Genomic DNA, 21595 nt, shown 5'->3' with positions numbered 1-21595 from the left:
AATTTCACTTAATGTTTTCATTTTGGGGTCAGCAGGTATATTCTGGAGTTCAGGAGGAACTACACTATCTTTTTCAGAAGGCTTTCATGGAGAATTTGGAATGTGCACTGATTTGGGCTCAAGTTCCATCCTGGCTATTTTTTTTTCTTTTAAATTATTTACTGGTTTCTCTGTATGATTTATTTCACTTAGCATAACACTTTCCAGTTCCATCTGGTTTCACTCTTATGTGGATCCTGAGAAATTTAACATAATATCATGGGGGAGGGGAAGGGAAAAAAAAAGGGAGGGAGCCAAACCATAAGAGACTCTTAAAAACTGAGAATAAACTGAGGGTTGATGGGGGGTAGGAGGGAGGGGAGGGTGGGTGATGGGCATTAAGGAGGGCACCTGTTGGGATGAGCACTTGGTGTTGTATGGAAACCAATTTGGCAATAAATTTCATATTAAATAAATAAATAAATAATAAATAATTTACTGGTTTCCTTGTCAAAAGTCTGGTTTCTTTTCATTTTTTGTCACTGATAATAATTACTTCACACCATCGTTTACTTGCATCATAATCATAATAATTTGCTTGGCCTTGGAATAATTTTCTTCTGAAGTATTCTTGAATGACTTCAGTAACATTTTGCATTGCATCTTTTAAAGTTCTAACAGCAGGTTCTTAGCATCCTTTTCATTCTTTACAAAAGTCATTGAATCCTGTGGAAGACAAAGCAGAATTCTGATTTTTAGATGTTTAGACAGATGACACCTTGAAGAAAAAAGAATTTAGGGGACAAAGCTAACCAAAAGTTCATTTGGGGTCTTTGGGAATTCAAATTGGGGAGATACAGATTGAGGAGGAAACTGAAATGTGTTCCAAAGGGGAGGAGAAAGACAGAATTTATAAAGGCAAAAACCATATGCTTGTGTAAGTTATTCTGAAAAAATTACGACTGATATAGGTAAAGATAATTAAGGTTGATCCATATAGGCTAGGTTACTATGCTAAATGCTGGGTTGAAATACAGCAAATTAAGCCTCATTCTGAGAATTCCAACAAGATGTACTTTTGTGGTTGGCACATTCTAAAAGTTCATACTCCATCCAAGTATGGAAGAGCCTAAGACTAACCTTCCCAGGGGTCTTCTGGCTCCATTTTATGGCCTCTTGGTATTCTCGACTTCATTTCAGATGTTTCTGTGAACAATATCAAATTCACTCCTTTTATTTTTTTTCCACTCCTTTTATTTAACAGATGAATAAATAAAATTACTTTCAGTGTCAAAGTAATATTTATTGTTAAAATAGGAGAAGATTCCAAATTCCTTAATTTCTAGTGCTCTTTACACTGTATCATAGTGCTTCTTAAGGATTTCTTTATATTAAGCCTAGTTATTCATGGAGTTAATCGGAAGGAGAAAGAGGAGAAGGCAGGGAGGTCAGGGAGGAAGAAGAGGATGAAGAGAAAAGGAAAGATTTAGTTTATTGCTTTCACTAGATACTTGAACATGAGTTTGAACTGTACAGATTCACTCATACAGAGATCTTTTTGTAAATATGACAGTACTGTAAATGTATTTTTTCTCTTTCTTATGGTTTTCTTATTAACATTTACTTTTATCTAGCTCACTTTATTGTAAGAATACAATACAGAATATGTGTAACATATAAAATATGTGTTAATTGACTGCTCATGTCATCGGTAAGGCTTCCAGTCAATACTAGGCTATTAGTAGTTAAGTTTCTTTTGGGGGGGGGGAGACTCAAAAGTTGTACCTGAGCTTTCCACTACAAGAGGGCTGATGCCCCCACACCTGTAATGTTTGAAAATTAAGGGTACTAGGATTTCTTGATTTTCCTCAAATATCTAATATGCTTAAGGGTTCTAGTCCAAAGTCTATTCTGCTCTCCTTGCAAACTCTTCTGAAATTCTCAACTACCTCATTACTTCCACTGTCAGTTGTTACCTCCCATCACCCTTCAGGTAAGCCTCAAGGGTGGATCTGCAGTTCTCTCATGGTCTTGGTCACCCTTCAGATTCCACTTGAGGTGAATAAGCACCACCACAGATGTCAAAGAGCAAAACAAAACAAGATTTATAAAGTGTCAAAGAAAACATCCAAGTCCAGACATTAGTAAGGAAAACGTCATGAAGGATGACTCTTGCACTTAGAGAATGCTCTCACCATCTGCTCTCTAAGAGTCTTGAAGGTCAGACAGAAAGGACATTTTCAGGAAGGAGCAAACAAGGCTTTGAGGAATGAGGTGTGGGGTGGTGATGAACAGGTGACATGATCAGACAGTTGAGCAAGGAGAATGTGTGTGTGTGTGTGTGTGTGTGTGTGTGTGTGTGTTTTATTTTTGGTCCTAATTCTCAGGAAGGACCATAAAGAAGAGATGTTTCATGATCCAGTGCTTGGAAGAACCTCAGGAACAAGTCAGAGTTTAGAGGGGAGGAGAAAAGTCTAACTAAATTTTAGTGGTCACATGTTCAGATTGACCAGTGAGAATAAGCAGGGCAGGTAATCGTTCACTAAACAAAGAGTGGGGATTTAGAATCTTTGTGTCTAGGTTTGTCACGGGGAATCTAGAGGAACATCCCAAGAGTTATCTATGTCATACAGAGAAGAAGGGTGGTTCTTTGCATTGAGCTGTTGCCTGGAATACAAAAAAGGAGGGAGTTTCCTTATCATTGCTATTTTCCAGGAGTACAGAGATTAGGTAAAGGTGAACACTGCCACAACAAATACCAACTTTTATTTTACTCTCATGAAGTATTATTTTACCTCAAGATGATGTTTCACCTTTGTAGCTTCCCCGTTCTCATCAGTAGTATCACTAAGAGCTCAGCGGCTCTGTGACAAGTGCCCACTCAGAGGACTTTTAAAGTGATTGCCCTTGATCACATAGCACTCCAAATTGATGCAGGTAAGCCACCATACATGCTTGGGATAAGTGATGGACAGTTCCTCCTATTCCACCTCCTTCTTGACAATCAATGTTATGTCTAGAATAACCTCAACTTTGGAGGGATATTAGCATATCTCCAGGAGAAAATTAGACCCCAAATACTTTTCTATCGTCAAAAATCTCTCTCTACAACATACCATTCAGCATCCTCATACTGCTATTTGCAGCTTCTTTATTTCCTAAAATCCCCTTCAGTGAGCCTTCTGGAGTGCCCCATTGACACCACCTCACTATGTGTCCCCAACTCCCTCTTCGTGTGCTCCGCGTCCATCACCTTGATGACATTGCTTCTTCCACGGCCTCTCAAGTGGACACTGCTTTCTCTCCTACCCAGTGTCCCCTGAGCTGCAATAGTGCTAGAGAGAAAAATCAAAGAACTCATTTGGTGTATTTATCAGGTTGGTGTTACATTTATAAATAAAGTTAGGGATAATTGATATCTTTTTGATGTTAAATCTACATATCCCCAAATACTGAAAGCATTGTCATTTTTTCAAGTCTCCTTTTGATTTTTGGTTCCTTCAGAACAATTATAATTTTTCTCACCTAACTAACTCTAGTTAAGACTATTTAAAGGTATTTTATTTTACTTTGTCATTTTATTTTTTTAATTTTTTTATTTTTTTTAATTTTTTTTTCAACGTTTATTTATTTTTGGGACAGAGAGAGACAGAGCATGAACGGGGGAGGGGCAGAGAGACAGGGAGACACAGAATCGGAAACAGGCTCCAGGCTCTGAGCCATCAGCCCAGAGCCTGACGCGGGGCTCGAACTCCCGGACCGTGAGATCGTGACCTGGCTGAAGTCGGATGCTTAACCGACTGCGCCACCCAGGCGCCCCTTTACTTTGTCATTTTAAATGGGGTATACTCTTCAATATATTGTCTAGAGAGATGCTTTTACATGTGAAGATGATTGATATATATGTTAATTTTATGTATAGCTTAGCCCACAATTCTTGCTTTTCTAACATATTTAACTTGGCTAATTGTATTAGTTAATACTTCAAATAAAATGTAAGTAGTAAAGATAATAGTGAACATTTTTGTATTTTTTATCATAGGAGGAGTATCTCATTTTTCTCCCTAAATTGTTGGATTTTACGTCAAGATAAATATTTTATCATGTTAAGGAAATATTAACCAATTTTAATTTTTATTTAATCATTTGAAAATCAAAAACATGCTAAATTTTATGACACACTTTTTCAGCATCTATGGAGATTTATCATGTGGGATTTATCTTTGGACATAATATGGTGAATTTTACTATTATGCTTCTTAATATTGAATAACACCTATATTTTTAGAATAAATCCCACCCTGATCCTGAGGCACTGTATTTGCTATGGCAGAGTTATTTTACCTTTTCTCTTAGTTCACATATGTGTTCCTGGGTTGTATCCATTCTGCAATTCAACTTCTCTGTGGAGTTGTTTTTTTCAACTATATTATTTTTCAGATTCAGTATTTCCAATCAATACTTTTAATGTCTTACCTTGATTCATGTTTCTGTTATCATTCCCCATATTTATTTTGCCTCTTCCTGTAAATCAAATTTAGCTGATTAAAAGGGTGTGTTTTCTTGTCTTTTTTTCACTAATGGTTGCTCCGCAAAAATGTCTTTTAATGTTTTCTGAGTTCATTTTTTTCCTGGAGAAACTGGCTCATTAGCCTATGATTTGAATCTGTGTGGAGAGATCAATGGCCAAGTCCTAGTATCCATGTTTGGAGGATAAAAATGCATTGTTTCTCAGGGCAGAGAGCATTGACACTTCTTTTTCCACAGGGTAATCATCATCCTTTGTGCTGTGTTGTTATTTAGTCCCTCCCCTCAACTGGGGCATCTGAGAATAATTCTGATGCTACCCTACTAGTCTGACTAGCCCAGAGCTAGATTTTTTTTGTTTGTTTGTTTTCTACTTTCAGAAGGAAATATTGTGGTGCTAATATACAAAAGTCGATACGAAGACCAGAGACTACTTAAAAACCTCTCCTCAACCCATACTTACATCTGCAGTGTTTTTCCCTATTCCACCATGGATGTTATTTTAATAGACAAACTATTACCATCTTGTATTTCTCACCCTTGGTGTTTCTCATCTTTCTAATAGTTGGTAAACTATTTGTTGTTAAAACTAGTTGTTAAACTACCCATCAGCCTCCTTAAGCCTTCAGTACCATCTCCAAAATGGGGGCCATGCAAGAAAAAATGTAGGTCCATGCTGGTTGTACTATATTTGGAGGAAATAGAAGTCTCCATGCATTTCTACTAAGAATTTGTTTCTTTAGTCATTAAATTGATTCAAAGAAATTAAGGGCTTAAAAGTGATTGAAGCAACTTGATAATATTCCTAGCAATTTATTTAAAACACCAATAGTAGGGGCGCCTGGGTGGCGCAGTCGGTTAAGCGTCCGACTTCAGCCAGGTCACGATCTCGCGGTTCGTGAGTTCGAGCCCCGCGTCGGGCTCTGGGCTGATGGCTCAGAGCCTGGAGCCTGTTTCCGATTCTGTGTCTCCCTGTCTCTCTGCCCCTCCCCCGTTCATGCTCTGTCTCTCTCTGTCCCAAAAATAAATAAACGTTGAAAAAAAAAAAAAAAAAAACACCAATAGTATGTTCCAAGTGTGAGACTGACTTATTTTAGTTTGATAGTTTGATAGTTTCACCAGGTCTGATCAGATACCAAGGCCAAGACTGTCTGATCCCAGAATGCCTAGCCACACTCAGTAACAGTCATAAGTGAACTCAGTTGGTCGCACCCATTTCCTCAATGACTTAAAGGATTTTAGAATACCATCCCCCATTTTCTATACTTTCATAGTTGTTCTGCCTTCCCTGAAATGTTGGGAATCTGTAACCCTAGAGACCTAACTTGACTAGAAACTGACTGCTTCCTTCCCCACCCTATCATTGAAGGAGCATTAAAACTAATTTAATTAATAATTTATATATCTGTATCACAGTGTACAGGTCCATTTATTTAAGGGGAGAAATACCCATTTCCAGTTTCACCACTATAAACAGCTGATTTATAATTAGACCAGCAGACAGTTTACTGGGAATCTGTTTCCCTACGAGCTGGAGTTTGATATCTGGGTATTTTCAACAAATCTCTACTATAGCCAAATGATAGAAAAGCTCAGGTTCTGCTCCCTTGACTGAAATTTAAAAGTCCTGTACTGGGGTCCTTCCTATACACTAGCGGTAGATGTCAGATGGTATATCTTTCCTCTAAACCAGAGCAGACCTCTTACGATAAAGCTTCTGCCCAAGAATATCATCTAATCATTCATGTCTCTCTCACCCTCTTCTTAGTAGCAATAATTTCTAGATGAAACAGAAAACCAGAGAATGGTAACGCATCAGTATTAATCCCCAGGTGAGTTTTCACCCCTCACTTGGACTTCAGCATGCTGGTCCTGGTTCCAGGTTTGCACGTTCTCATTACTCTTCCCTTTACTGGTTATTATTCTTGGTTGCCCACTGTAATCCTTGGGGAGCTTTTGTAAATACCGATGCCTTGTCCCAATTCACCCTACTATCTCTACCCTCACCTCTACCAAAACTCTTATTTAATTGGTCTGAAACATGACCTGGGCATTGAAATTTTAAAAAAGCACCTCCCACCCACCCACCCACGTGATTCTAATATGTGGTCAGAATGGCTAGTGCCCCATTCAGAATTTTTCTGCCAACTCGTGAGACCAGATGTGGATTTTTTTCTGCCACAAATCAAGGCTGGCTACATAAATTGTAGCACACAGTGCAAAGTGGAAATACAGACTCCCTTATTCAAAAATTGTTAAGAATTTCAAGCCTGTGATAGGAGAATATTAAATCCAGCCTGGGATCTGTCTGAGAATATGCACAGGTGGCTTGTCCATGAAGTTAGCCCTGTCTGAGATCCAATGGTAATAGCTCATTGCTTTTCCTCTTGTGGGTTTTTTACTTTCATATTTTTCTGTCTCCCTACTAAGTCTCTTTAGTCCACCCATTCTCCAGGTGGCATTATCCTTTTCCCACACCTGACCTCAGCTTTGGTGGGTAAAGGTAGTCTATTAATAGCAACCTGAGTCGTGAGAATCTTCTGTCTCCTTCCTTGGCCATTCCTTTTTGAAGTGGCATTGTCCTCTTTTCCTTATTTGGTTGTTCCTGGGACATTCTAGCGACTATTTCTGAAGACTGTATTTTAAAATTTATTTTGATAGATTTCAGGGAAAGAAGATACTTAGAAAGAACTTTAACCATAACATTTTACCCAGAACACACTTCATAATTTTGTTTTTCTGGATTGTAATATAACTTGTTATATGGAAGTAGTGAAATCATTAATTGGCAAAGGAAAATTAAGACAGAGAGTGAGAAAATGACCTTAAAGGCATCATTATATATGATGGGTATTCTTTTTAATTAATTAATCAATGTATTTATTTATTCATTTTGGGAGACAGAGAGATTGCACACGAGCATGAGCAGGGGAAGAGCGGAGAGACAGGGAGAGAGACAAAGAATCCTAAGCAGGCTCCACATTGTTAGCACAGAACCAGATGTGGGACTCGAACTCACAAACCTTGAGATCATGACCTGAGCTGAGTCGAATGCTTAAGCAAGCGACTGAGCCACCCAGGTGCCCCAAGCAATGGGTACTCCTAAAACAAAGCTCCTATCTTGGGCTAAAGGAAGACCAAGAATAATGTAACTACGGGCTACTTAACAAATATATTGTAACTCGGTGAGACTTTCTGGACTTACTTTTCTCCTGCCACGCCTGCCCATTTCAATTACAGCTTCTTCTCCTTCCCAGCACTTCCAAAAACTTGAAGAAGTGACAACACAAGATGCATGTCTGAAAAGAGATTTAAGGATCAGAGAAACATAGCCCATAATAATCATCACATCTTTCAAGATGAAAGCATTTTTTTGACTCTTGGGCCAGGACTGCAACCGAATTTCAGGACCCAGCACTCCCTTACCCTCAGAAAGATGGAGCTGTCAGCACCTCTGACAGGACTCTGCATCTAATACTCGGCTGACCTTGTGGCGTGCAGAGGATTTACTACACACGGTGCATGGGGAAGGAGCCAGCACCGCCGTGATATAGTGCGGTGTCAAATAAAGTGGGAGAAAGGCTGCTCAGTCAGGATCTCAGGGAGACTTTAATCCTCACTAGACCAGAGCTGAAGTTTATATGACAAGCAGATGTGAAATCTCCACTGGGAATTCAGCAGCCAGGGGCTCTAGAAAGGGAAAAGAAAGGCCCAATAATATGAGAGATGTAACAGTGAGCCCAACAGGTTCACTCAATTCTAGCTGGTCTGTGGTAACTGATGTGTTATGATCTGCTGATCCTGCCTTCTTTCTTTTTAACCATGTTCTTCCAATTCTTTAAAGTTAGGCTCCAGTCCAGATGCCTAACTCAAGTTTTCCCTGATGGCATCAGCACTATTTTTTTCTTTGAAGGTTTATTTATTTTTTGAGAGAGTGTGTGCACACAAGTCGGGGAGGGGAAGAGGCGGGGTTGGGGGGGGGGAAACAGAGGATCCTAAGCAGGCTCTTCTACACTGACAGCAGAGAGCACAATGCCGGGCTCAGACCCATGAACCATGAGATCATGACCTGGGCCGAAGTCAGATGCTTAACCAACTGAGCCACTCAGGCACCCCTATTATTTTCTTTTCTGAATATCCCCCCTCCTGTCAATCCACAATTTAAAAACATATATATATATATATATGTTATACATATATAACACATATATATATTACTCTATTCTGTTCTGTTGCTGAGTCAATTATTTTGTAGATTAGAAAGCCAACATGAAATGCATAGGGATGGTTTACTATACTCATGTTTTGTCACACCAACTAGAATGCCTGATCCTGTGGGCAGAGCCACTGGACAACCCCTGTATAGTCATTTGGATTCGAATGATGCTGAATGCAATGCTATGAACCTATCATCCAACTTTCAGTAAAAGTGGGTGTTGCTGCATATATTGAAAGACAGATGTAATCTGTGAATTCAGAATGAAGCATTATTGTAGGTAAATGTAATTCTTGTGAACTTGGAAAAAAAATTCAGTGGAGCTAAATTTGTTTTTCCTTTTTTTTTTTCTTTTTTACCAGGTTTGAAGTTTGTTTAACTATACAGAGGGGCGCCTGGGTGGCTCAGGCGGTTAAGCGTCCAACTTCTGCTCAGGTCAGGATCTTGCGGGTTTGTAGGTTTGAGCCCCATGTCAGGGTCAGTGCTGACAGCTCAGAGCCTGGAGCCTACTTTGGAATCTGTGTCTCCCTCTCTGCCCCTCCCCCACTCATGCTCTCTCTTTTTCTCTCTCTCTGTGTCTCTCTCTCTCAATAATAAATAAACATTAAAAAAAATTTAAACTATGCAGAAAGGGTGAAAAGCAGAGGAAAAGAAGGAAACAGAAATCAGAAACACAGAACAGCCTGATACTGTATGAAATAAATGGAAACATCTTCCTCAGCTTCTGTATCAATAATGTGTTCAAATCTCACAGGCTAGTTTTTCTTCTAAGGCAGCTGACACAGGTTTTAAATGTCTACCTAAATACACAGTCCATAGTACTGTTTCCTTGTAAGAAGAAGGCAGATCTTGGGATGGGAATTTAATACGAATCAAACAAACTGAACGATAAAAATATCTTTACCAAATACCACAGGTCTATTTGGTGGTAAAGGTTTGCTCCCGGGGCGGGGGGGGGGGGGGGGAATCAAAACAAGACGATAATTTAATTACTTCTAATTTTAGCACAACAATAAATTTAGTGGCCTGAGAGAAACTTATGCCAACTTGCGACATAGAAACTATGAGTGAATTCTTTTTTCCAGCATAATTTATTTTTTGAACTACCTCTATCTCATCCATGGATTAAACATGAACATCCCCAGTTAGTATTTCTGACTTCTGTAAATTTATGCACATAACTCTCTTTTCCTTTAATTCCTTCCAAGGAATCTGGCTTCCAATTACCTCCGGAAGCTACTTTTCCAGGAAAGTATACCTTGTGTCACCTCTCATCTTTTACACGAGCATCCTTAACTTAATTCTCAAACCCAGTCCAATAAGCCAGCTCTCCTTCTCCACATGCAAGAAAAGCCCTTATTACTACTTGCTCTGCATTATCCCAAAACTACCATTAGTATATAATTCAAGTTAAGATGTGGGAAATTATCACAGTCAATTCCCTCACATTTCATCAATTTTTCTGAATTTTCATAGCAATACTCAGTTTTAGCTGTCCTGACACCTCTGCAGGGCCCACATAGAGTATGAAGAGCAAAGGATACCAGAGCTGTTCAAAAAACGCTAGAGGAACAAATGAAGGACCATGGCCGTCAGGAATTTTTTTTTTTTTTTTTTTTTTTTTTTAATTTCAGAATCTGTGGCTGTTTAACTGAATTGAGATGGGACACAGGAATCTGGCCTACAGATCTATGGAAATCACAGATGATCTCAGCTATTGACCTACTTAGGGTACACATCCTTAGAACAGATGATTTATTATGACTAACAAATCATTATGACTAAACTCAGGATACATCTATAGTCTCAGAGTTTATGTACCTAGAGCCTTTGAGGATGCAACGTGTACCAAATCCTAAGTACTTTTCACTCCTATAGTTACTATCATTGCTTTGTTTTGTTTGAGTGGTTTTCGGTTCACCTGACTCATCTCCTCTATTATATTAATAGAACCTTGGGAATCAGTGGCATATTCCAAAAACATAATAGACACTTACATACTTCAGAAACTGTACATAAAAATTCCTTACCTACTCTGTGCTTAGAAAATAAAATAATAATAAAATTAAAAGGAAATGATAAAATAATAATTAAAAAAATAAAATGTTTAATCAATCAATTGATCATTTTACATTTACATTTTACATCTGACTCTTTATGACAGTAAAGAATACTTGTCCATGATATCTTCCACTCAAGGAAATGAACTATTTCAACTGAACTTACTGGTTACTTTAGTAATTTGGTAGCAAACTGAATTAAAAACAGTCTTAAAATGATATTAGGAGAAAAGCGTTTCTAAGTTTGATTTAAAAGTGTGATGTTAAAAAGTAAAGAAATAATACAATCTGGTACCATGGGATTAATTAGGAAATGGAGTGCTTAGTTTTAACACATTTAAGAAAGAAATCTTCAAAAAATGTCTAAGAGATAAACAATTGAAAATGCACAGAAAATAAGTAAAATATAAATGTAAAATAATCAGTGTTCATATAATTCACAAATTTCATGGTGTGTAGATCAAAGTATTGTATTCATGTATTATAAAACCAGAATAAGGAACAAAACAGTGATTCCTCACTGAATATTTCCAATGAAAAAATAAAATTATAATTATTTGGCTTCTTTGTTTTCATGAACACTTTATTAGTCTAAAATATAAAATGCTCATAAATAAAACTGTTTCTTTTTTTTAAAATTTTTTAATGTTTATTTATTTTTGAGAGAGAGGAAGACAGAGTGTGAGTGGCGGAGGGGTAGAGAGAGAGGGAGACAAAGAAAACGGAAGCAGGCTCCAGGCTCTGAGCTTTCAGCAGAGAGCCTGATGCGGGGCTGGACCTGACAAACTGCTAGATCATGACCTGAGCAGAAGTCGGATGCTTAACTGACAGAGCCACCCAGGAGACCCAGTAAAATAATTTCTGAATATTACATAAGTTAATTCTGAATATTACATAAACTCATGAAAAGAGTAGTAAATGTATTAGCACCTTTTATAGAGTAATATGAATTAATAAAGCAAGATGTTACAAAATTTAACACTGACATTCTAGAATTATCTTCTTCAACCAAAAACTATTTTTTTAAATGTCAATTTTAAAATGTCATTATTATGCAGATTTAAGGGCATTTACTAATAATCATTTTTTATCAGCCCTCTACTCACTTTGGGTATGCAACTACAATAATCTGGATTCTGAGCTTTTAAACTGAGCCTATGGTATAAACCCAGAACTCAAAATTCTAAGCTAAGAAGACGTACCGTCAACATGTGTGTTATGCACACAATTTTGGAAATAAAAAAGTAATTTCATTTAAGAATAAAATGACTTCAGTAACTTCAACAACTTCAAATAAAAATGATTATCAGAAAATATTGGTTGCATATGTTTTGATTTAAAATGTTCTGGCATTTACTTGATTCTCCCCCACTGAGCAATCTTTAAGGCTGCCTATATAATGTGTTTACCTATACTGGTTTACCAGAAGGTTTAAAAAAAAAAAAAAGTAAAAACTTACAACATATTTCATGACCCAAATCCCCAAATGTCCTTGAAACTCTGCTCCAGGGAGGCATAAGTGTTTTTTTGTTTTGTTTTGTTTTGTTTTGTTTTTTGTGGTCAAATGGAAGCATGTGTTTCCTTCACACAGAACAATGGAATCCATAGTCTTTATTTTCTTTTTCTGGGGTATTTCAATCGACTCTCAAAACCCCTCCACCAGTCCTAGGATTAACTCAACATTTTCTTCTCTGTTGGGATTAAGTGTATGTTATTTAGAATGTTAATTTAAAAGCATGTGCAGCAAAGAACCTATTGTGGTTCTAACAGAAAACAACTTATACAACCATGGAATAAATAAATAAATATGGTGAACACCCGAAAGCAACCCAAGTGTTCACTGATGGAAACGTGGACAAACAAGATGTGGTGTATACATACAGTGGAATATTAAATGTCAAAAAAGAAGGAAATCCTGATACATGGTACAACATGGATGAACTATGAAGACAGTTCAGGTTGAAATATACCAGTTGCAAGAAGATAAATACTGTACGATACGATTCCGTTTATATGATGTATCTAGAGTAGTCAAAATCAGTGGTAGCTGACAGGGGCTGAAGGGAGGGAAGATGAGGAGTCATTGTGTAATGGGTAGAGTTTCAGTTTAATAAGTTGAAAAGACTTTCATGGCTGGATGGTGATGATGGTAGCACAGCAATGTTAATATACTTAATGCCACTGAGCTGTATACTTAACAATGGCTAAGATACCAAATTTTAGGTGGTGTGTATTTTACTAATTTTTTTAAAGAAATAAATTTGGTGAAACTCATGAATGGTATACTTGGATTTAAGACTGACATCTGGAGTCAAACAGGGTTGAGTTTGAATCTGTTTTACTATTTACTATGTCCTTGGCCTCTCTGGCCTTCAATGGTAAGGGAACACATATATGCTCAGGATTGTGTTGTTCTGACATATGCCTTGGAAAACATTCACCAGTTATGTTACAGGATAAATTTGTATAAGGTAAACTGATCGTAATGTGACCTACTGGGTGATGAGGGAACAAGATTTGCCTTATGCTTTGATTCAATTCAGATCAATCATTTCCAGCCAAAATAAATAACTGTGGCTGCAACACACATGCTGTACTTGAGGGTTTGCACTTTATTTATACTAAAAATGAACTACCTATCTACCTATCTATATCCATATATATGTCTGTATCAATAAGTAAGAAACCTGTGTTTAAGTCCTAAGGGTGAAAAGAGAGAGTCACATTATTCTTGAGCTAAAGCTAGATGAAATCAATGCCAGAAGTACTCAGGGATATTTAGGTTTTATACCTATACATATATAACTATAAAAAATACCTTTCTTATTGAAATATGAGCGAGAGGGAGAAATAAAGCCTTTATTATTATGAGTCATGAACACTAAGACTCTTAAGAATTCTTTTCTTAGAAAAAAATATAAATCATGGCATCTTAGAAATACAATAATTAGATATATAAAATTATCAGATAGACAATATCTAATGAGGGACTCACCCAGAAGACTCAATAAATGTTTCTTTCATTCTGCCCTATCTCTTCAGTGTATACAGTATGTAAATAGGAAGAAGAATAAAAGTCACAGAAGGAAATAAGAATATGAAGTTGAGGAGGCATTTGAATAAAACAGGGAATAGAGAACATCATAGAAAGTCTGGCTAACATTCTGCAATTAAATGTGAAAAATCAGGAGATTCCTCAGATGGTGAGATCTTTCTGGGGAAGCCGTTGGTTATATGGTAATCTATGTCACATAACCAAGAGAGTGTTATCTGAACTATATATCATATTTATGTCTACTTAATTCTCACAATTTGAATATTTTAAACCCAAAACATTCTGACTAAAATATAATCAATACCATATGGTATTAATGCCACATGTTTGTTCTCTGGAGCTAAAACTGCCTTGCAGACATAATCTGCCAGTCATTGTCTCCATACACTGACAGAGAAGAAATCAACAGATAAAGGGGGTGCTGAGAATATGGTGAGTGGGAGAGACTCTAGGACACAAAATCCAAGGAGGCACTTAGTTTGAGAATCTTAGGAAGCCCAAGTCTCCTTAACCTGTGTGTCTCAGGTGTCTCACATGAGTCCTGGCCATGAGAGAGGTGTGGAGATAAAAGTTTGTCCCTCTGACCAAAAAGAATAACCAAGAAACGAAAATATACAACCATCTACTCCAATGTAGTGTATTAGCATTAACATGTCATCTGCCAAACACCTATACTCCCATTCAATTGTAGATTAAAGATGGTTTCTAGGAAATCCAAATGACCTGATACTTTGGTCCTAGACATTTTAACCTCTAGCCTAATAACTTAAATAAATTAAAACTAAGTAAGGAAAGATGTAAGTAGAGTACAAACTTTAGAATTTCATGAAACTAGGTATGCATGAAACATTGCACACACTCACTGGAAGTACCCGGGATTTTAGTGTTCATATGTACTCATGTGGTTTCAACCACGTGTATCTCCTGGACTATATCTAATTATGGATTTCCATTCACCTTCTAAAAATAGAACCCAGGGAAAAAAGAAACCAGGACACTAATCGAAAGTCTGTGCTATCTCTGTCACAACAGCGCTTCCAAACATGCAGCCCAATTTTAAAAAGTGTCATTTAGCACGATTTAACCACTGTCCCTACACCTATAATAAATTTTCTTAAATTGAGAAGATGTCCTCCTACAACTGAAAACCAAATATCTAGTTAGCCAGCTTTCCACATTAGGCCACCTTAATTCTGTGGTTTTAGCTGAGTTACTGAGATTCATTAGAGACATTTATTACTGGGGCACCTGGGTGGCTCAGTCAGTTAAGGGTCTGACTTCGGCTAAGGTCATGATCTTGCGGTTCGTGAGTTTGAGCCCCCCATCGGGCTCTGTGCTGACAGCTCGGAGCCTGGAACCTGCTTCAGATTCTGTGTCTCCCTCTCTCTCTGGCCCTTCTCCTCTCGAGCTCTGTCTCTCTCTTTCTCTCTCTCAAAAATAAACATTAAAAATTTTTATTAAATAAAAAAAAGAAGCATTTATTACTGCCAGTAAAACAAACTTTACTCAGGTAGAAATGTCCATAAGCTTCATGGCCTTCAGTAAAGTATCAAATATTCAGGAAATTTTAAGACTTTATAAGAGGGCAAAATATGGCAAAACATAGATAGCATATTTACCTAGTTATAACATCTGACATCAAATAATCTTGTCAGATACAGAATGCTAAGAGATAAGATTAGGTATAGACACATGAACTGTTTCAAAGACATTAGTGATGAAGGTTCATTTGTATCTAGATAATGGCTTGGATATTCAGCTCAATAAATGACATGAATCCTTTATGCCTCGCTGTTACAGACACCCCAGTTTATAGTTTTCAATAAAGCATGTAGAATCTTCTGACACCAGAAGGGTAGGCAAACTCTGGTCTGTAGACCAAACCCGGCCCACTAGCTAATTTTGTAAATAAAGTTTTATTGGAACATGTCCTTTTATTTACTGCTGCTTATAGCTGCTTTCCTACTACTACGGCAGGACTGAATAGATGCAACAGAGACCACTTAGCATGAAAAGTTTAAAATATGTACTATCTGGCCCTTTACAAAAGGTTTGCCAACCTGATACAACATATTAATTCATGCTACTATAGCTGTAGTCCATGTAAACTGCAAAAGAGTTATTTGAACTGTTACAGCTTTGTAAAGTCCCTCCTAAGCCAACAGAAATGCTATATTTCTCTTCTCTTGTTCACTTATTGTTTTGCTTTTAACATCTGAATTCTGTGCATTTTAACCACATATACCATGACTACGGACTTAATAAAAACAGAAAGGATCCCTTAAATAAATAACAAATATATATTTTGTCCATTTGTTGCCAGGTACCCAACTAAATCAACAGTGAGAGATTTAACCACCTAAACCTACAGCAACGTGAACTTACATTTTTGGACCATGCTAAGGTACATTCATTTTCTTTTCACAATGTCAACAGGTAGACTGAATAAATCCCCTCTTTAGAACACTACAGATGGTTAGATAGGTTTCACATACTTACGAACATAATGACGAAATTGTAGCATTAGAATCACATATTCCATCTCTTTTTTTTTTTTTTTTAATTTTTTTTTTCAACGTTTATTTATTTTTGGGACAGAGAGAGACAGAGCATGAACGGGTGAGGGTCAGAGAGAGAGAGAGGGAGACACAGAATCAGAAACAGGCTCCAGGCTCTGAGCCATCATGAACCATCAGCCCAGAGCCTGACGCGGGGCTTGAACTCACGGACCGTGAGATCGTGACCTGGCTGAAGTCGGACGCTTAACCGACTGCGCCACCCAGGCGCCCCCACATATTCCATCTCTTAATCAACAGTTTATCCATTTAACATTCTCTGTTGGTGACATTAAATTGTGTGCTTTGAATTACCTGTATACTCTCAGAGATGTTTCTCTTCATCAAACCTCCCTCTTGGCAGAAATCTTTCCTTCCAAAGTGTTAGTGAGTGACCTGGGGGGAAATGAACAATGTTCTTTTTAACCCCACCAATGTTCATCTCTGTTAGTACAATACTTTCTAGACCTACACAACCCAACTAGAGAGACAGAAAATAAATTCTAAATCTAGAAGGAAGTACCATTTCTGTTGCTTCCAGCAGAGTAAGGATAGGCTGACACAGTGAGGCACGTATCTCAGCTACAAAATTTAAGGGTACGCCAAAAAGTTTGGCAATCAATATAAATAATGTTTAATGTGACATTTTAAAAACCAAAAAGAATGTGAATGTCCGCAGGAAATAAAATATAAGGATTTTCAACCAAGACAGGATCAGTCACAGTGCCTTAGCGAGCCAGGTGGGACCCTAAGTCAAAAGAAAAATCAGTAATATCAATCCCACTCTGAATTAGCCCTGACTTTTTGTGTGTTCTTTTAAATTTTGCACCCAGAGGCACTTGTCCCTCACCTCAGTCCCATCCCTGTTCTTCAACCAGTTGACTAAAAGTTCATCAAATGGTAAGTAAATTGAAAAGCCCCTTTGTGAGCAGCTGACCTGCAACACAGCTGGGGGGGGGGGGGCGGAGAGGGAGAGGAAGGGAGAGGGGGCTTCTGGCAATTTGCCAGCAGCAGCACTTACAGTTGATCATACCCAACCAAAAGAAAACATTCCTTCTTTCTGTTTTTGTTTTTTTTCCCTTTCCCACATTCATCCTCTCTTTATATTCCCTGGACACCTTTTCTCTCAAAACACAACCTGGCCTTGCCCTTTATAGTCAAACATAAATAGAGGCCTGACCTTTGCTTTTCAACCTGGGTACTTATTCCTAGGGTATCATTATACAGATAGACAGACAGATAATTGGACTAAGGACACTGAAATCCTAAGGGACACAAAGAGGTTTTTATCAAACATAGATCCCATTTCTATCGCCTGTAGCTAACAAGCAGCCAAAAAATCTGAAAGTATTAATTGAAATGTTACCATTTACTGCATTACACACCACTTCCCAGGCCCCTCAGGATGAGGCCTGGCCAATGCATGGATATTCTTTGCTGGCTTTACCATGAAAAAGGACAACACAAGGCAATTTCTTTTTCAGAGTACATGAAGCACTGATGACCCACAGGTTGGCCAGGACAGCCTTAAAGTTCTCCTCCATTTGACTAAACTTTAGACAAGTTTCTCCCCAACTTTAGTCCCTGACCTTCCTTTTCTCAGACCATTTACTCTGGAAAACTCATAATTGTAAATTCTTTCTCTACCTCTTCGGGATATAAATCTTCCCCCAGTCTCTCACCAGATTTACAACTCAGGAATGTCTTTCTCAAGGGCTTGGGAGCCGTCTCTTTGAAATGTAATCATCAAAGAAGACAGTGCCTGTTATAGAATGAATTGTGTCTGCCCCAAATTTATATGTTAGAGCCCTACACCCCCATTTGAGTGTATTGGAAACAGGGCTTTTAAGGAGGTGATTAAAGTTACATGAGATCATAAGGGTGAAGCCCTGATCCCACAGAACTGGTATCCTTACAAAAGAGAAAGACATACCACCCATCATTCTCCCTCCCCCGCCCCCCCTTTCTCAGTTGCTTTGTGAGAACACAGCAAGAAGGCCATCATGTGCAAGCCAGGATTAGAGTCTTCACTAGGATCTACTCCTGCTGATACTTTGATCTTTGGACTTCCCAGTATCCAGATATGATCTGATGAATTTGTTGAATTGACCTTATGTAGACCTCCTCTTTCTTTAATATCTTGCTGGCTTTGTTCCGCAGGATGATTAGAAACAAACAGAGCCACTTAAGTGTTCAATGAAACAAAGTTTTGTTTTCCAGCAAGATGCTTTTTAAGTAAAAATGTCATTTCTCCACACCCGCCCCCCCCCCCCCCGCAAAAGTGTATAGGACATTGACCAAAAAGACTTAGCTTTTCCTGGACTATCCCTGTTTTAGAAAGCAAAGTCCAATTTTCTAAGAAGACTCAGTCCCAGGCAAGTTGGTTGAATAGATGTCTCTTCCTCTTTTGGCTTTTCTCTTAAGATTAGTTATCTACCAGGTCGTAAGAAACAAAGCCATTGCAAATGATTGGTATATTCTCTATTGGGCTTATGATCTGCAATGGATAAGGACAGAAAAGGGATGGGAGAGGGGCATCTGTGTGGCTCAGTTGGTTAAGCCTCTGACTTCAGCTCAGGTCATGATCTCACAGTTCATGAGCTCAAGCCTCACGTCAGGCTCTGTGCTGACAGCTGGGAACCTGGAGCCTGCTTCAGAGTCTGTGTTTCTTTCTCTCTCTGTCTCTCTCTTAAAAATAAATAAATATTAAAAAAAAAAAATAAAAAAATAAAAGAAAAGGGATGAAAGAGAGAAAAAGGAAAAAGGAAAAAAAGAGAATAGAGTTAATGATAGCACACTTCCCTGTACTTATTACCACATCAGGAGAACTACAATTCTTAACATATTTATCTGCAATTATTAAGTAAATTTCCACAGCTATTGTGTCTGTTTTTATGCATGTATAAAAAATGTCTACCCTTAAATATATTTTCAAGCTCATTTATCCCTCAGTAAATCCAAAGATACACCAGTATTAGGTAAGGGATACCAATGTGTTTTAGGACAAAGATAAATGCTTCAAAGCAAAAGCAACTCAGCATATCCACAGCATAAAAGAAAAATTAAATTCAAGTTTAATGGTGGAACCAATCACTGAACAATCCTGCAAAAGTGAAAAGTGTTTGAGTTATTGCTTCTGTGACTACCCCTAACATTTTTATTAACTTCCAAATACACAGTAATGATATTTCGGGAAAATTACCATACTTACAGATGGATATTAAGAGAGAAATTATTCCCTAACCCGGCCCCACAGCTATCATGATAATAAAAATTTCCTGCCCATGGCAGCATTTAACTCATTCAATGTTTTCACACCTTCAACTTGACAGACCCAAGGACACAGACATACACAGGGTGAAACTTGAAATTTCTTGCTCGGTGTTGCAATAAAAGTGTGTTTTCAATTTATATGTTTTCTTCTGTCTATAAGATAAGCATAAAATAACAATTTTATTTATATATCAGTTTTATCCTTTATAAATCCATTCAACTCATTTTTTTCACTGAGGCCGAATTTTTCAGATGTATGGGTTAAAAAGTGTTTAATACAACATATTCAGGTGGATATTACTCTTTAGAAAAAGATCATATTTGCTTATTCACATATATCCTAGTTTATATAGAGCTTACTCTATCGAATATGCTTTTAGAATATATATACTTCAGAATATATATTTTTCTTAAAAATTTTTTTTAATGTTTATTTTTGAGAGAGAGAGCGCAAACAAGTGCACAAGTAGAGGAGGGGCAGAGAGAGAGAGGAAGACACAGAATCTGAAACAGTCTCCAGGCTCTGAGCTGTCAGCACAGAGCCTGACACAGGGCTTAAGGGCACGAACCTCAAGATTATGACCTAAGCTGAAGTCAGAGGCTCAACTGACTGAGCCACCCAGCAGCCCCTATATTTTTTCTAACGTTATGTTTTGGTTCAAATTATCACTAACCACTGACCACAGTCTCATATTTATATACTTTTCTTCAAGTGAGAAATGTATAAATGCAAATGGAAAGTTCTATCAAGCATTAAATACACAGAAACGTTCTTCCTTCGTCATGTGTGGTCATTCGCAAACATCCAGTTCCCTATTCAACTTGTCCTTTTATCTAACTTACCCTTCTCCTACTCTGTACCTATCAGAAATACCTAGAAGGACTGCTAAACATGCAGATGCCTTAGCTCAACCTCTGGAAATTCTTATTCGATAAAACTCAGGTAGACTTGCTGACTCTAAACAAAGCCATCTTAATTAAACAGTTTGTGATAGGTCTGGGCAACTTTATAAAAGATGTAACATTCTTTTCCTAATTAGAAGGATGTAAAACAAATTCTATGAAAAAAGGTTTCTAGCTATGAAAGGGACAGAGGAAAACATACCACTCATCTTTTTACTATAGATCTCTCTAACTCATGGATTCCTTCCTGCACTTGTAGTCTTCCCTGCAATCTCACAGACCTCTGACTTTGAAACGTGAAAATTCACTGTATGAGCAGATGAGGGGGTAAAGCAATGACTCAGTCCCCCTGTGTTGTGATAACTACAGGGTATTAACTAGCATATGAAAATGATACCCAATAAATCATGGCAGCTCCTGAGGACCGACAGTGCCGGGCCCTGTGCTGAGCATAGAGGGTAAAAAAAGTGAATGGCGTCTACATGGAATGTGAAATTTAGTGAAATCCGATATTAAGATACTTGCATTTCCACATACCACTCAGATCATACACTGCTTATAAACTTCCTCTCAAGGCTACCTTTGATGTTTCTATGTACATAATTTTTCTTTTTACAATTTTTTTTTTAACTGTAGGAAGAAACAGGAAGCTGTTATAAGGCAGTAACAAAGTTTCCACAATCTGCTTCCATCCCCCAGCACAGTCCCATACCAGCAGGGCCTTAGGGAAGACTCAGCCTTTACTGGCAAGCGCTGCTGGTAAACAGAGGGACCAGTATCCCATTAACAATCAGAAAAACCTTCTATTTTTATTTTCTTTCGTGACAATCCTCCCTTTCCCCACTGTGGAGGCTTCCTCATTTTAGTATTTGAACTCCAGTTGCATCTGAATAAAAGAGATTTAAGAAACCCTAAAAGAGGGGGAAAATGTCATGAAAAAACATACACAAAATTACATGAGTACAGTAAGTTAGAGTAGCCATTACACCTCTTTTCTGCTTCCTTAGGACCCTTCTAACTATTTCCG

General features: G+C 37.8%; 1 long non-coding RNA gene across 3 annotated transcripts; it reads right to left on the bottom strand.

The window, feature by feature from the left end:
• Nucleotides 1–486: 486 nt before the first annotated feature.
• On the bottom strand, nucleotides 487–20025 carry LOC123599840. 3 transcript variants are annotated; one of them, XR_006713316.1, is made up of 7 exons: nucleotides 19711–20025; nucleotides 16708–16788; nucleotides 7712–7805; nucleotides 4456–4503; nucleotides 3233–3314; nucleotides 1120–1185; nucleotides 487–705 (listed from the first exon to the last, which is right to left on the bottom strand). It is a non-coding gene; the product is annotated as an uncharacterized LOC123599840 (long non-coding RNA). The 3 variants fall into 3 exon arrangements; XR_006713323.1 differs by lacking the exon at nucleotides 3233–3314; XR_006713332.1 differs by lacking the exons at nucleotides 3233–3314; nucleotides 4456–4503 and having other exon boundaries at nucleotides 19711–20022.
• Between the last annotated feature and the right edge of the window lie 1570 nt (nucleotides 20026–21595).

The sequence above is a fragment of the Leopardus geoffroyi genome, chromosome A1 (assembly GCF_018350155.1).
Source record: "Leopardus geoffroyi isolate Oge1 chromosome A1, O.geoffroyi_Oge1_pat1.0, whole genome shotgun sequence".
In the NCBI taxonomy this organism is placed as follows: Eukaryota; Metazoa; Chordata; class Mammalia; order Carnivora; family Felidae; genus Leopardus; species Leopardus geoffroyi.
Note: the sequence above shows the minus strand (reverse complement) of the source record. Positions and strands in the feature narration are given on the sequence as shown.